This window comes from Asterias amurensis, chromosome 11 (genome assembly GCF_032118995.1).
Source record: "Asterias amurensis chromosome 11, ASM3211899v1".
Classification (NCBI taxonomy): domain Eukaryota; kingdom Metazoa; phylum Echinodermata; class Asteroidea; order Forcipulatida; family Asteriidae; genus Asterias; species Asterias amurensis.
The window spans coordinates 20,133,056-20,148,836 of record NC_092658.1 but is presented as its reverse complement, the minus strand read 5'-3'; the positions used below and the strand labels follow the sequence as shown (position 1 = coordinate 20,148,836).

The 15,781-nt window shown below is 41.1% G+C and overlaps 1 protein-coding gene across 1 annotated transcript in view; it reads right to left on the bottom strand.

Moving 5' to 3' along the window:
* The window catches only part of LOC139943960 (centromere protein P-like), a 132,643-nt gene that overhangs the window by 32,860 nt on the left and 84,002 nt on the right, over positions 1-15,781 (bottom strand). The gene's annotated exons all lie outside the window — the stretch shown is intronic.

Sequence of the window (15,781 nt, the reverse complement as noted above, 5' to 3'; positions counted from 1 at the left end):
TCTTAAAAAACTACGTTTCTCACAATGTGTTGTAATATCAACAACTCTCCATTGCTCGTTACCAAGTTTTTATGCTAACAATTTATTTTGAGTAAATACCATTTATAGTATTCATGCCTTTATTAACATTTTTGTTGTTGCTATGAGCAGAATACCATTCATAAGTTGTACATGTGGCATAGCTGTTTGGCTGGTAGCCTTATTCCGGCAAGGATATTTGTGTTATGCTTAATAGCTACTTATTGTGTAAGTAGCTTTATGCTTGGTCAGGGTCTTTGCTACAATATTGCAAAGCTTAACTTGCCGTAAACGGACAAGTTGGTGGCGCTTACGGCAACGAAAGGCGCAATGGTTCTCATCAGTCGGCCGTTAAACTGTCAAATTTTATGAATAAATAAATTTACGAGTCACGTCTCTACGCCTGTGCTAAGCAGAATTGCACCAGTGGAAACTAGGGGATACATAGCATCATTTTTCTGAGACTAAGTTTATGCTAAACACTAATGAGATTTGGCATAATTTTTGCTTATAATGGTTCGGTTAAAGGCAGTGGACACTATTGGTAATAACTCAAAATACTTGTCATCATTAAATCTTTCTTGATTACGAGTAATGGGGAGAGATATAGGTATAAAACATTGTGTGAAACAGCTCTCTCTGAAGTGACGTAGTTTTCGAGAAAGAAGTAACTTTCCACGAATTTGATTTCGAGACCTCAAGTTTAGAATTTGAGGTCTCGAAATCAAACATCTGAAAGCACACAACTTTGTGTGACTAGGGTGTTTTTTCTTTCATTATTATCTCGCAACTTCGACGACCGATTGAGCTGAAATTTTCACAGGTTTGTTATTTTATGCATATGTTGAGATACACCAACTGTGAAGACTGGTCTTTGACAATTATCAATAGTGTCCACTGTCTTTAATGGTTTGAAACTAAGTAACTTGCGGTGTTGTGCATCAATTTCATCTTGTAATATATTGTAAACGGTGCAGCCTACGGGTGCCTATAATGTATGGTACATCACCACTCCGAAAGAGTATGCATTTAATCATATTAATTAACTATGTTCTAATGAAAGCCATACCCAAACCAACAAAAAACAAAAGGAAATCGAAATAGTTCGGCTCGGGTATTCTAGAAAAACCACATAACCGTTTATTTTTAGCCTGTATCTCACATTTAATCACCGTCTTTGAAGTAAAACAAAAAATGTACACAACATTTTGAAAGTAAATCATATTAATGGCGGTAAAGGGAAAATGATATGTGGTTGAAAAGTCAGTTACAATCAGCCGATCTCATAAAAAGCTGGAATTATAATAACACTTATTCTCACATTAAGTTTTTAGTGAAATTGCTCTGTGCCGGTTATTGCCAGTTGTAAATCCATCAAGACACTAATTCAACACCGAGGCCCCTCCACGGGAAGGAGACCGGAGCAGCGAGGCCGAGCAAAGAAACACCGGCGGTAGAATCAGAGAGAAACACGGCGGGGATGGTGAGCCCCAAATCCCCTCTCTCGTACACCACACTTTCATCACACCTTCAAGAATGTTACAACTTTTCTTCTCGGTCATCATATCACCCTTCAAGAAAGGGTGATGAAATCAACTTTAATGTGAGAGCTGAGATGAGGGAAGGTTGTAAAACTGTCCGCTTAAATTAGGAGCTCATCTCAAAGTCGGACCAGGCTCATGAAGAGTTTTGAAATAAAATGACATGACCTTTTTAAGGGGTTGTATTTTCTCTTGATCAAAATTTTAAGCCGGCGCTGACCCGTCGGCGATGGGGTTCAGGGCATTGACCGAGAGGCAACCTCAACCCCAGGTGATATTTCTCGAGAGGGATGTGACGGTATGGAGCTCGACGATCAGATCCCTATAGTAGATTTTTGAGGACTTTTTGATTTTTTTTGTTTTTTTTTGTGCGAATTTAACTAATAAGTCTTTTGCCGTTTCATCGTGTACCCCACTCCCCTCCCGAGTAAAATGGTCAGTGGCCGACGGGACATTTTTGTGAGGGGAACAAAATAAAGTACACAATTTTTTTTTTTTGGGGGGGGTCTCATGTATCTAAAACCATCATCGCAGACATTGTCATAATGTGGGGTGAAGGGGAAAGCGGGTGCAAATACATAATTTGTTTATTTAAAGTGTGGAACATTTGTTGTGTATGTATTTTTTGTTTTATCTTACTGGGGGGGGGGCTATCCCATGCAACCCCCTCTCTTTAGTTACGGTTACGACAGTGGCTTCGCATGTTGTCGATCCCATGCGGAGGGGGCAAGTTTTTTGAGCGGAGGAGGGGAAGGGGGGGGGGGGGCTAACACCCTGCCCCCTCCACTGGTTAGTCCACTCACTGAAAATGATTTCACACATCGTGGTTACTGGATCATAGGTCTACACTCTCCGTATAAGGGGCTTCCGTATCCTCACATGCCATTTGAACCAAGTGCAATCAACTTTACCCTCTGTCTTATACCGTTGTATCATAAACAGGACTATGTGGATTATAGTGAAAACGCATTGAACGGACATGAACAACTCCTGTCTTTTAAAGGCAGTGAACACTATTGGTAATTACTCAAAATATTTATCATCATAAAATCTTTCTTGATTACAAGTAATGGGAAGAGATAGATGGTACAAAACATTGTGAGAAACAGCTCCCTCTGAAGTGACGTAGTTTTCGAGAAAGAAGTAATGTTCCACGAATTTGATTTCGAGACCTCAAGTTTAGAATTTGAGGTCTCGAAATCAAGCATCATAAAGCACACAACTTCGTGTGACAAGGCTGTTTTTTCTTTCATTATTATCTCGCAAATTCGACGACCGATTGAGCTCAAATTTTCACAGGTTTGTTATTTTATGCATATGTTGAGATACACCAACTGTGAAGACTTAAGTCTTTGACAATTACCAATAGTGTCCACTGCCTTTAAAGTCTCTATCAATCTCATCGGGTTGTAGCGACTCAAAATGTAAGAAATAATTTCAGGGTGTATGCCCCCACGTATATGAAGCTCACTTCACTCATCACCTGAATACCCGACGGATATGTCGTTCCCTTGATATCTCTTTATTGCCAGGGGGCTCTTTGTCTTCATTATAGCTTCATTTGACTATCCTGTCTCATCATATAGGACCCTGCCCTCGCCGTGGACTGCAATATTATAATATAATAATAATATCGAAGTCTTATATAGCGCACGTATCTACCAAACAAGGTACTCAAGGCGCTGAGTATATACAAACTTTCAGAAAGGTAGGTTATTGCAGAGATGAATTCTGAGACCCAATTAGTTAGCGTCTTATAAGGGTTTACAAGGTGCTACGGCGCATACAGCAGCCACAGCCAGGAACACTGGGGCGAACCCCTTCTCTTTTCGAAAAGTGCACTGGGTTCTTTTACATGCATTACACAACACATGGGACCAACAGCATTACGTCCCATCCGAAGGACGAAGCAATGGTTAAGTGTCTTGTTAAGGACACAAGTGTCACGGCTGGGGATTCTAACCCACACTCTGCTGATCAGAAACACCAGAGTTTGAATTCGGTGCTCTTAACCGCTCGGCCACGACACTTCCACAATAATACACTCTTCAACTTTTCATTCGTGCGACCGAATTTTAATCTTTTCCGCAATAAAAGATTAGGAAAGTGCTCTTTATTGAGCGTAATGTTTGAAAACTGTGTCTGTACGAAGACTTGAAGTTTGACAATCAATGTTCTCTGCATTAAACTTTCCCCCTTTCGCTTCGAATTCATACAACTTAATCGAGGTCTGCCCACACCCATTGTCACACAACTACCAAAGCGCCCGCTAGCGGCAAATAAGTCTCATTTAGGCTGCGTTACACTCTATTTGTTAGCTCCTCTATTGACATATTTCTCCAAAGTATTAGAAACGATCTACAAGGCTAGAACATTGTGAAAGTGCAAACCGTTACCAGAAGTAGTTACTACTCTCTTATTCGCTCCTATCCATACAATCGGCAACTGTAACATTTGGGAAAAGGCTAAAGGCCGAATAATTAAACATACAACGACAGAGAACACCAGAATTGAGATTGTACCATACACATCCTGCCCCACCCCAAAAGTTTTCAATGGCGGTATCGAATTTACTCCATTTACAATCGAGTTTTAAAGACACTGGATACTATTGATAATTGTCAGAGACAAGTCTTCTCACTTGCTGTATCTCAACATATGCATAAAATAACAAACCTGTGAAAATTTGAGCTCTCAATTGGTCATCATGTTGCGAGATAATAATGAAAGAAAAAACACCCGTGTCACACGTGAAAAATACGTGAAAAATACATCTTTCTCGAAAACTACGTTACTTCGGAGGGAGCCGTTTCTCAAAATGTTGTATACTATCAACAGCTCCCCATCATTCCTCGTAACCAAGTAGGTTTTTATGTTGATAATTTTTTTTTTGAGTAATTGCCAATACACTGCCTTTAAGAGCAATTTTATTTTGAGGAAGCCGTTTAACAGAATATTTGTTCATTGCTATACTTGTTCCTCCATGCTACTTCCCAGCCCGTCAGTTCTAAACCCACTGCCTTTTTCACGCAGTCCCCATATTGGCACATTAGCGCCTATTACCACCTCTTCAAGTACCCATCCGTCAAATCCTTACAAAAACCTCTCCAAGTTTCTCACCCAAGTCGCGATAAATAGAGGGGTTCAATATCAAAATCAGGCCCCCATGACCGCACTCACTGAGCCGTACTAAGGTGGCAGACTTTACGTCGCTAGTGCCAGGCCCTGTATTTTTTTTACAAACTTGCCCACGCCCTGAACTACTGTCGCGAGCCCTTCATCTATGGCCCCATTGGCGATTTCTTATCGTTTATTTATGGTTCAAAGTGAAAGTTGGAGTTGGGTTTACGAACTGTTGTGTGAATCATGATATCGTTCACTAATAAGATTTGGTGTGCGCGGAATTATAAATCCACTTGGAATGTTCAATGAGTGTATTAACTATAGATTGGCCCAGATGTGTTAATAAGATTTCACCGTACCATGTCAAGATGTTAACTTGATGGTTACTATTTTCTGAGAAACTGGGCTTTTCTTATATGTGGGCATGAACAACATTGGTAATATTGAAACAAAAATATACAAATTTGAACATTACTTATACATGGTAAGACGATGTGAAGCTAAAATGCATCAGTTTGTTTAAGAATTTAATAACAAAGAGTCACTCTAGATATATGAATGCACACAATGTTTGTTTTTTCTTTCATTATTCTCTTGCATTACTTTGATGTCCAGTCATTGAAGCAACATTGTCACAGACAGGGTGAGTACACAAAGAGTTTAGACAAGTCCTAACTAAGGACTAGTCCTATAGGAGATATAGTAAAAACATAAGGGTAGTCCTATTAAGTTAGGACGAGTAACTCGTTCTAACTCTAGATAAGACTAGTCTAATAAGACTAGTTGTGAAATTCACCCAGTACCTTTAAGCTATCGCACACATCTTGGCACTGCGAATCAGTTTACCCACAGAGGAAGGTTTACCGAGTCACGTCTGGAGTGCTGTCAGTTTTTAGATCACTCTTTTGAATCCCACACAAGTTTGTTTTTCCCTGGAGAACAGTTTAGCAGTATAATAGGCATATATACAATTTCGCAGTGACAAAATGGTTGAAATGGAAATCTTAATTCAACTCTTCTTCTATTCTTAGTGTTTGCCCACACTGTGTAAAATCTGGCACTTTGCCCACACCCCGCAGTGCCCAAAAATCGGTACCCCAACGGTTTAGGCCGCATATCAGCAACAGACGTGACTCTTAGCCAGTTTATGGTTAAATCAGTGCAAATGCAAACATCTTTCGTCATTGTAGCGGCCAGCCAGTCATTGCCAAAGTTCGTCACATCTACGTCCATCGCCACACGAAAACCTTTGTGAGGGAAGGACCCCAAAACTGATGTGAGGCATGGGGGTGGGGTGGGGGAGGTGGTGGTGGTGGTGGGGGGGGGGGGGGGGGGGGGGTCACTGGGGTAGCCCTCAATCCACGACGGCTCATCGTGCCTCGGTTTGGCTCACATATTGTACATTGATTGAACATGAAAACAACAAAATTGGCTGCACTGTAGAAAACACTAAAATCGTATCTGAACAAATTTGGATAACAACATCGACAAGTTTGTCCTTTCGGCAATCCAACCACCGCCATCCCAAAGCTGTTGTTTCGGACGCAGCATACGGATAACAACATACATGTATACATTATTATCACCCATTGTATTTCACACTCAAGTTTTCGTTTCGAATTTATATTTTTTGCCGAAGCTGCAGGTAATTTCTTTCCCTTTAATTTAAAACTTTATGCCGCAGCTCCAATTAAATCGACGATGAATCGCTTGTCACGACCCTTGTTTTGGGTTCGCTAATCGCCCATGACTCTGTTTATCCATACCAACCCGTGGTTTCTGGCCCACTCTGAGCGGGAAAAACAGCCAAGGTTGCAGACGATACCAACTTCCGGGGCATGGTTAGTCATTTGACGCCGTTAATTCTGTTCTGGGTATGGATATATGCTTTGGCTCCATATTGGAACTAATTTAAGTTCAAATGATATTGTTTCCTGTACAAGGCGAAGTGGATTTAGTTTCTTATATAGGCAACATCTTAAAGGCACTGGACACCTTTGGTAATTGTCAAGGACCAGTGGTGTATCCCAACTTGTGCATAAAATAATAAACCTGTGAAAATTTTAACTTAATTGGTCTTCGAAGATATGAGGAATAATGGAAGCAAAAACACCCTTGTCGCGCAGGTTATGTTCCATCAGATGCTTTTCAAAAATTAAAATATTTCAGTAAGGAATTACTTCTCAAAAGCTACGTTATTTCAGAGGGAGCCGTTTCTCTCAGAATGTTTTAAACTTATTGCTCGTTACCAACTAAATTAGAGACAGTGGACACCTTTGGTATTTGTCTAAGACCAGTCTTCTCACTTGGTGTATCTCAAAACACCCTTGTCACACGAAGTTGTGTGCTTTCTGATGCTTGATTTCGAGACCTCAAGTTCTAAACTTGAGGTCTCGGAAATCAAATTCGTGGAAAATTACTTCTTTCTCGAAAACTGCTTCACTTCAGAGGGAGCTGTTTATCACAATGTTTTACACTATCAACCTCTCCCTATTACTGGTAATAAAGAAAGGTTTTGTGATGATAATTATTTTGAGTAATTACCAATAGTGTCCACTGCCTTTAAGTTCAAAATGATATTGTTTCCTGTACAAGGCGAATTGGGTAATGGTTATTGCATTGGGAACATCTTAAATGAATATTACCCACATATTACCCACAAGTGGGTTTGAGAAACAGTTAAATGTATAAATAGTGAAACCATATTTACTGATCGTTATCATAAAAACCCCACAAATCAAATCATATAAAAAGAAATTAAATATGACCCAAATAATATGGTGAATAATTTGAATTATGAGACTTCCGATTGGGATTAAAGACGCTACCATCTGTCTACGAAGGACAACGATGGTCCTCTGATTATTGGAAGGTTCTGACCCAATGGGTCGCCAAGAAAATGGGCCGAGTGGTGGTTCGTGTAAACTCCAAAGTGGGTGTTGTTTTTTCGTCTATGAGAAGTCAGAAAATAAATGTGCTGACCTTGGTGGCATAGGAGAGTTATTGTGAGGAAATAGGCAATTGCATGCCGGACAGATACATTTGGAAAGCCATCAATGTAAGGTGGAAGCCGTTGAAATTAAATGGTGGTTTGGGTACCATACATGTCCTAGAATGCTTAACCACTACATTTCCTATATAGACCTTTATCATGGTGAAGCAATCTTGAATTTCACCCATTGATATTAATGTTACCAAACCGAGGCTGGAAGAACAAAATAGTCTGGTTCCCATTTGCAAAATGATTATTAGCATTCATTATTGTTATTCGATACAAGGTATATGACCAAGATGGGGGCACCATGATAACGGTTTATACACGTTCAACGTGTCAACTGCGACGGCCGGTACAAGCCCCTTAAAAACCCAGAAACCCAAGGTGAATCCATTTCCACTGCGCTCGATCGATCCCGAGTTAATCCCTAGACTTTATGGGTCTGCCATCCCCTTATCCGGTGGGGCTAAACTCATCACATTAAAGAGCTTAGCTCCAATATGACGATAAACATTGCCAATCCCCTGAACGAGTCTGTAACGTGTGAAAGTGTGGATGGTTTTATGGATAAGGCCGGTGGCTGGATTATTCTTCGTCGTGTGACGATTACATGGGTGGGGGAGACTCAATTTTACTTTGGAGACAAAACAGCAGTAAATGATCCATTAAAATGTACAGTATTTCTGGAGCCCAAGAAGGAAAAAAAGTATCAATGTTTCACAAAGTTTTCAAGACCTAAAGTCTTCTTGAGATCGAGATCGAGATCGAGATCAAGTTGGAATGCTGTCATCTTTGAAAAGGGGTCAACAATTACAAACATGGCTCCGAGATGCAAGTCAGTATGTTATTGTTATAAATATTAGTCAACAAATAGTTTAGGATTATGATTCACGGCATAAGTGGCAATCATTATTATTACTTGAAAAAAAAAGCGGTTACAGTTTTGTTCGACAGGTGTCAGGACCGGGATTCGAACCAACAACCTGATGAGTCTGCAACCAGATCTTGAGCCCACAGCAAAGATTGCTCGGACCATGGAGGTAAAACTCGGACAATGGGATTGGTTGGGGCCCAGTCTCGAGTTCCAGATATTTCCATTCTTTCTTAGCAAAGCTTTATAAGAAAAAAATAGTGGAAAAACTAAGTGACAAATGGTGGTTTTTGGTCTTTCAAGACTAACATTGTTTTTATCAAATCCGGAACAAAGAGAACGAACAAAACAAGTGACAGACATGCCATAAATACACATTTTGACCTATTTTCATCTTGCAACGTTATGGTTATGACTTCGGTTGGTGTAAATATTGCCATTAATTCGGAAGTGAGCATCTTGGGACCGAGGCACCGTGACGAGGCGACGGCGCCTGCCGTGCAGAGACCCGTGAGTGCCGGATGAGGAGCGTACGCGAGGCACGCTGGTGGGCGAGGCCCGTCCCGGGAATATAATCTACGCCTTGGTTGGCCTGGCTTCTGATAAAAACAAGATTCACGTCTTCCAAAAATACGGTCAGAGAGTTGAAAACACGATGACGTGATTCGTGCACTTACACTCACAGTATAACCAGAAATATTATGTACTAGCCGTTAAGGTGGTTGTGGTATATGGGTTGGTGTGTGCTGGGGGGGGGGGGGGGTGGGGGAGGTGATGTCGAAGGATAGAGCAGACATGCAGCTTTCTAAATGCAACAAATGAGGAAATGGCCGACCATACTTAACTTTTTAGCACAGTGTTTTTCGGTTTTCTATGGCACTGTTTTGAAAAGGAAAAAGAGGAAATCAGCTGATCAGCTGAAAGGTTGTATGCCTGACTAGTAGAGGTATTACTGGGGGAAGGGTAGAGGCAACGGGGAAGGGGGGCGTTGGGGTGGTAAGCTCAATTATGGACTGAAACATAAAACAAAGTGAATTAATAACCATTAGGAAACACAGGCGAAGGCACACTATACCTATATACAGGCATTCCTAGTTACAGAGAAAATGTGGCATTCCTATACAGAGAAAATAACTATGTTTGTAGGGATGATGTGAAAGAATTTACTCTTGCCAAAAAAAACACATTTAGTACCGGTATTTGTTTCTAAGAAATTCGCACAAAATGCTTTAAATTCCTTGACATGTGGCACTGCATGGTTGTAGGATCGGTCACTATTAGTCTATGAATGATGGTCAGGCAAAAGTTGTCCTGTACGCACGGATTACAGATCCGTACGTACGGGTTACAGATCCGTACGTACAGATTACTAACTCGTACGTGCAAATTACTATTCCGAACGTACACATTATTAAAACGTACTTACGATTGGCTAATTCGTACGCACCGATTCATACTCTGTACGATACGGTAATCTGTGTTCGTACATTACATATTAATAAAACCGTACGTACGAATTCCTTATTTGTACGTACCCAATAGTAAGTAGAACGTACGAAATAAAATGGTCCTTAGTAACACACTTTCATACAAAATACATGTATAGGTGCCTCCCGGTAATTTTATCCACAGTTGTGGTACATGTAACCATAGCAAAATAAAACCCCAAAGTGTCCCGTACAGGACCTCACGATACAAAACGCTCACAGCTGCAACAGCTCGGCCAAACCAGCAAGAAATGTGTTCTTCTATTCAAGACGACTTAACTCAAATCCAGATAATAAAAAAACCTAACCAGTATTATTATTACAGGCTGGGCAGAAAATGTGTGGAACCGTTTGGCAGTACGAGGGGGGAAATTATAACAATTTCCGGGTTTTGTTAATAATATCATATTGGCACATGACAAAAAGATTGGTGGTGAGACTGGGAAGAGGGTGGGGGGGGGGGGGGGTTAGGAGGCGCACCTGTTGGGTAGATCATGGAGTATATTTAGGGGTAACATGACTGGCAGGTTGGTAGTGTACAGTAATTTTTCATTCAGTCATCATTACCACGTTTGCTGACTTTTTTTTCACGAGGTGGATCTGTGACGATGGAGGGCCAGTAGTACCGAATGAAGGACCCTTTGCCCAGACACTACTACACTACTACTTATAGTAAGGTCAGGGCAAAGGGTCCTTGATTCGGGACAGTCTTAGCATAGAGTATGGTCTTAGTGACCGTCCATATTCGGACCACTGAACATAATATTAAAGTACGTGTCCATGGCATAGGCGTATACATAAAGTTGGAAGGGGGGGGGGAGGGTGAGAGGGGCCAAAATGTACGGAGCCATTTATTTGTGCATTGTTTCGATCTCAATGTGAAGGGGGGGGGGGCGGTTGGGTAAGGGTTGTCAACTCCCGCCCCTGCCCCTCTGGTTATTACGCCACTGGTCCTTAGTCAAACAAAGTTCAAATTATCATAGAAGGTGTGTAATGGTTTGTTGAGCATTTTATATTAGACTGGTTTTGATAAACATTGAAGAAAACTGCCCTACTGAGACAAAATGAAGCTCATGAGGTGCATGTTTAGGGTTTGTGCTTGCTCACATTAGCTGATTTGGAAAGACATCATGTTTTCGAACCTTAAAGGCAGTGGACACTATTGGTAGTTGTCAAAGACTAGCCTTCGCAGTTGGTGTATCTCAACATATGCATAAAATAACAAACCTGTGAAAATTTGAGCTCAATCGATCATCGAACTTGCGAGATAATAATGAAAGAAAAAAACACCCTTGTCACATGAAGTTGTGTGCGTTTAGATGGTTGATTTCGAGACCTCAAGTTCTAAAACTGAGGTCTCGAAAGTAAATTCGTGGAAAATTACTTCTTTCTCGAAAATTATGACACTTCAGAGGGAGCCGTTTCTCACAATGTTTTATACTAAGCCTCTCCCAATTACTCGTTACCAAGTAAGGTTTCGTGCTAATAATTATTTTGAGTAATTACCAATAGTGTCCACTGCCTTTAAGGCCTTGTCGAAAATAGCTCTCCAGCTCCGGCTTGATGGACTCCGTGAGATAAAGCTTGAGAACTGTTCACTTTAGCACCCGAAATATCAAAGATTGCACAAGTTTCTCATAGCACCCTTGAGTCTAATAGCCAAATGGACACCAAATGGTGTCGGCCATACAACAATGACGATGCAAGCCTAAAGACCAACATGATTATTCAGAAACACCCTTTTCAATATGTTCACACCACTGAGCAAGAAACCGATGGTTATTGCTTTCACTTTGTAAACGCAGTCTGCTAAAAACATTGTGTTTTCCCCCTTTACACAGCGGGAACATGTTGTTGACGAGAGCAGAGCCTAACAAGGTCTTCAGGGTGAATCTATGGTGAAGAAATCAGCAGATTTATGTAGTTATAGCGACAGAATTTGTCTTAAAGTTATGAAGCCTTTATATTTTCAGTCATTTTTTGTTGTTAAACTGTTCAGCTCGTGCTGCCCCGAAATGCGTACAGACCCCCTTTTGACACAATTCTACCTAAATAATAGCCTGGACCTAAATGTAGCCCCAACCCTATATACGCAAATGGAGCTTCAATTACATGTAGGTACAAAGCCGGGGCTACATAGGCCCGGGCTATATACGTAAAGAGCTCAAAATCGAGGCTACATTAAGGTTCGGGTTATGTTTAGGACTTTATAGGTGCAGAGTTTGGGCAATACATCTAGGTATGTGCTTCGTTGTAGCATGGTTATATAGAGCAAGGGTTATAGTTACATGAAGTTGAGCTACATTATTTATTTAAAAAAAAAAAGAATGATGACATTTCACAGTGCATTTACTTGCTTTGTTTACAGCGTAAATGGTTCAGGTTATAACCCATTACATATTCCCTTTAAAGTGCACAGTGTAAGTTTAAGTACGAAATCCACGCGTCTGATATCGGCACTTGATTGCCGAGCATCAACTGTCCCAATTTCCGTAAGGTCGCAGGTGCGTTCACCGTCACAGTTGGGCCTAAAACCAGGTCGTGAACTTCCTTCCACTAGTTTTGTCTCAAAGGTATATGATTGGATGCGTTTTACGGCAGTATTGCCGAGGGCCAAGACGACGTCTGGGCTGCGCTCCGGCTGCCTCTCTCGATCAGGGAACCGCTGAACGTTGCCCGAACCGCTTCTAACTTGCCTTTTAGAGTCGATACATAATATAACGCTTTACCCTTTTGATGGGTCCGCTGAGCCGAAATTGGTGCACGTAAGCCTAGACAGAAGCGTAAGGGGTTTGCGAGTGTAAAGAGATCTGGACAGTTCTGCAGTGTTGCAGTTTTGGATACTTTTGCTGTTATGAAGTAATTGCCCTTGAAGAAAAATACAATAATACAATCATGTTTGATCATGGAGTAAGGACAGGACCCCAACTAGATTAAGCTGTTTACCGGAAACTAATGTTTGCACTAACCAAGTTAGCATAAACGATCAACAAGATTTTGACACTCACATCACGATTTTGACACTGGCATCACTTATCTGCTAATTCAAGACTGCTCTAATTTTGCTAAGCATATGAAATAGACGCTGAATAAAGGAACGTTCTCTCAATCAAGATTGTCAGCGTGCAAGGATTTATGATTTTTTTTTAAAGAATGAACGCCAACTTCAAAATCACCTGCCAGTTCAGGACAAGCAAGTTTGAACTGTGAGAACTACTTGTCTTTCCAATTCACTATCACGCTCATCGGTAAAGTATACGATCGTGAACAGGGAATAAAGAACTAGCATACTGTCATTAGCATTATCAAAACGGTAAATCGAAAAATACACAAGAACAGCAGAACTGCCTTGCTGTATTTAGGTAAAGCAATCATGAACAGGGAATACAGAACATACTACCATTCGCGTTACTCTTGGTGGTTTCAGATGGCAAAATTGTACAGGTTATAAAGAACTATATACCATTCAGTCTTTGTGGTTAAGTTGAAGCAAAACGAATAGCGAATAAGGAACTACATACTGCCATTGTATGATTCATGTCTACTGTAAACTAATAATGTCCGTCCTTTAGTCATCATTACCAACCCAACGAGCATCGAACGGAAGCTTTTGAAACAAATTGGTACTTTATTTATTTTTTTGCAATTGACTTTTTAAAAACATTGTTACATTATCTATGTAATGTTTAACTCAGATCGTGTAGTACTACCAAGATGAAGAGGGGGTAAAGAGCATGGTTTGCCGGAATCAATCATTCAGTTGAAACCATTCCGAAGCAGAGCCTCGTCCCACCCACCAGGCTCCACGGTTCATGGGCCCAGGATTTTATACTCGAGATGTCACACCTGTTGATGGTGCCGACTGCGATGTGAAAACGGAACAAGTAACTGAAAACTATATCTTTACTCTGTACCGTGGGCATGATTCGCATTCAAAAGATATTATATCGGCACCGTGCAGGTTCAGTCAATGTTCAAATTTGTAGTAAAATATCTTTACTCTACCGAGGGCACGAATCGCATTCAAAAGATATTATATCGGCACCGTGCAGGCTCAGTCAATGTTCAAATTTGTAGAATAATGAGCATTAAAAACCAGCAGAAAATGGAAACCATACCAAGGAGTAAATTAGGCCCTATCAGTTTGTGAATAGTTTGGGAACGAACCCTTAATCTTTCTATTTTTGCGTCTGAAAAGCAACACTACCTGTGGCTGTGTGTTAGAAAAACAAAAGAACATAACTCGCCCTGGCCCTCGACTAAGCCAGGATTCGAACCGGGTTCCCACAAAAAATACATATAGCAGCAATAGTGTCATACCTTAACGTGAGACCATTGCTCTATGGTCTCAGACCATAGACCAATGATCACCTTGAGATTTGGGTAAATTTGGCTGTATACACCCAAACCAAACAGTGTACTCCGAGGGTGTCAGCCATGTCTCAAAAAGGCTAATAGAGCAATGGCCAGACCAAAATGCAAACTTACACCACACCATGGCCAAGAGGATGACACCATGTATGCCATTTGAGTCCAAAGACCTACGAAAAACCACAGTTTTCCAAGTCATTTCAACAACTCTGGGGTCGATTTCACAAAGAGTTAGGACTAGTCCTAACTTAGGATGGATAGTCCTAAGTTAGGACGAGTAACCGGTCCTAACTCGAGATAAGACTAGTCCTAACTCTTTGTGAAATCCACCCCTGTTCCCTCCAGTGTCCATGATGGAACAATACAAGCGGGATGTTGCTTAATATGAGGCGTCTTTTCTATATAGCTGCGAGTAATTACAGCATCTTGCTGTATGACAGATGTCATGAGGATGAACAGGGACAAATTAAAACCCACCAGGGTCTCGCCGAGCTACAAATGAGCATCCCCTACAACTCGAACCAGGCCTGGTTTCCGGCCACTAATTAAAGCCCCCGTCGGACAAAAAGGTTTTGCTTCAAGATTTGTGTATGTTGGTATTATTAGGCCTACTAAATAAGAGAAGGGGAACATGAGATAATGTGATCTGCGGTTCGTCTGTGCATGGAGACAGGAAAACATCAGCACTAACAGTTCCAATTGTTTTTAAACAGTGAAGTATTAACCGATGATCAATGATCGAAAAGGGTACCACTGTACCAGACAACCGTAGCCTCCAGCCCCGTTTTGACTACAGTTTAAAAAGAGCAGTTTAAGATCCGTGTATTATCGCTGACGAACGCAAGAAAAAAAAAAACGAAAACCGAAGTTTGAAGCCAAAATTTAAAGCCCGATGCTGCGCAGACAAAGCCCAAACCCACGATTGAGCCGAATCCAGAGCAAGAGGAAACTGCCGAACCCCAAAAGCCAAGACCCGTAGTGATCGATGTGACGAATCTTGCAAAAAAAACAGCACTTGCCGTTGATACCAAGTTAATCGAAAACAGAACAATGGCGGCCAAAATAATCTAATTTGAATGTTGTTCTCTCGAAATTCCACTTTTTCGTTTGACTAAAAACTCGGTAGATTTGGGAGTTCGATGGGTACGGTACATTAATCACTTTGAGGGCACGAATTAGTGCATCACCCAGGTTAAGGTTTTCTCAATCTACTTTAGCTGAAGGTGGTCTTTAGTGTCCGGCCCTACTAGCTCTGGGGTTCGTCCTTGCAACTTGCTCGAATTACTCGGTAATTACGATCAAGACGACTCTACAAGAGTCATTAGTGTTTCATTTCGACGCTGTGAAAGCACCAGGGTTAACTAAGCAAACACGG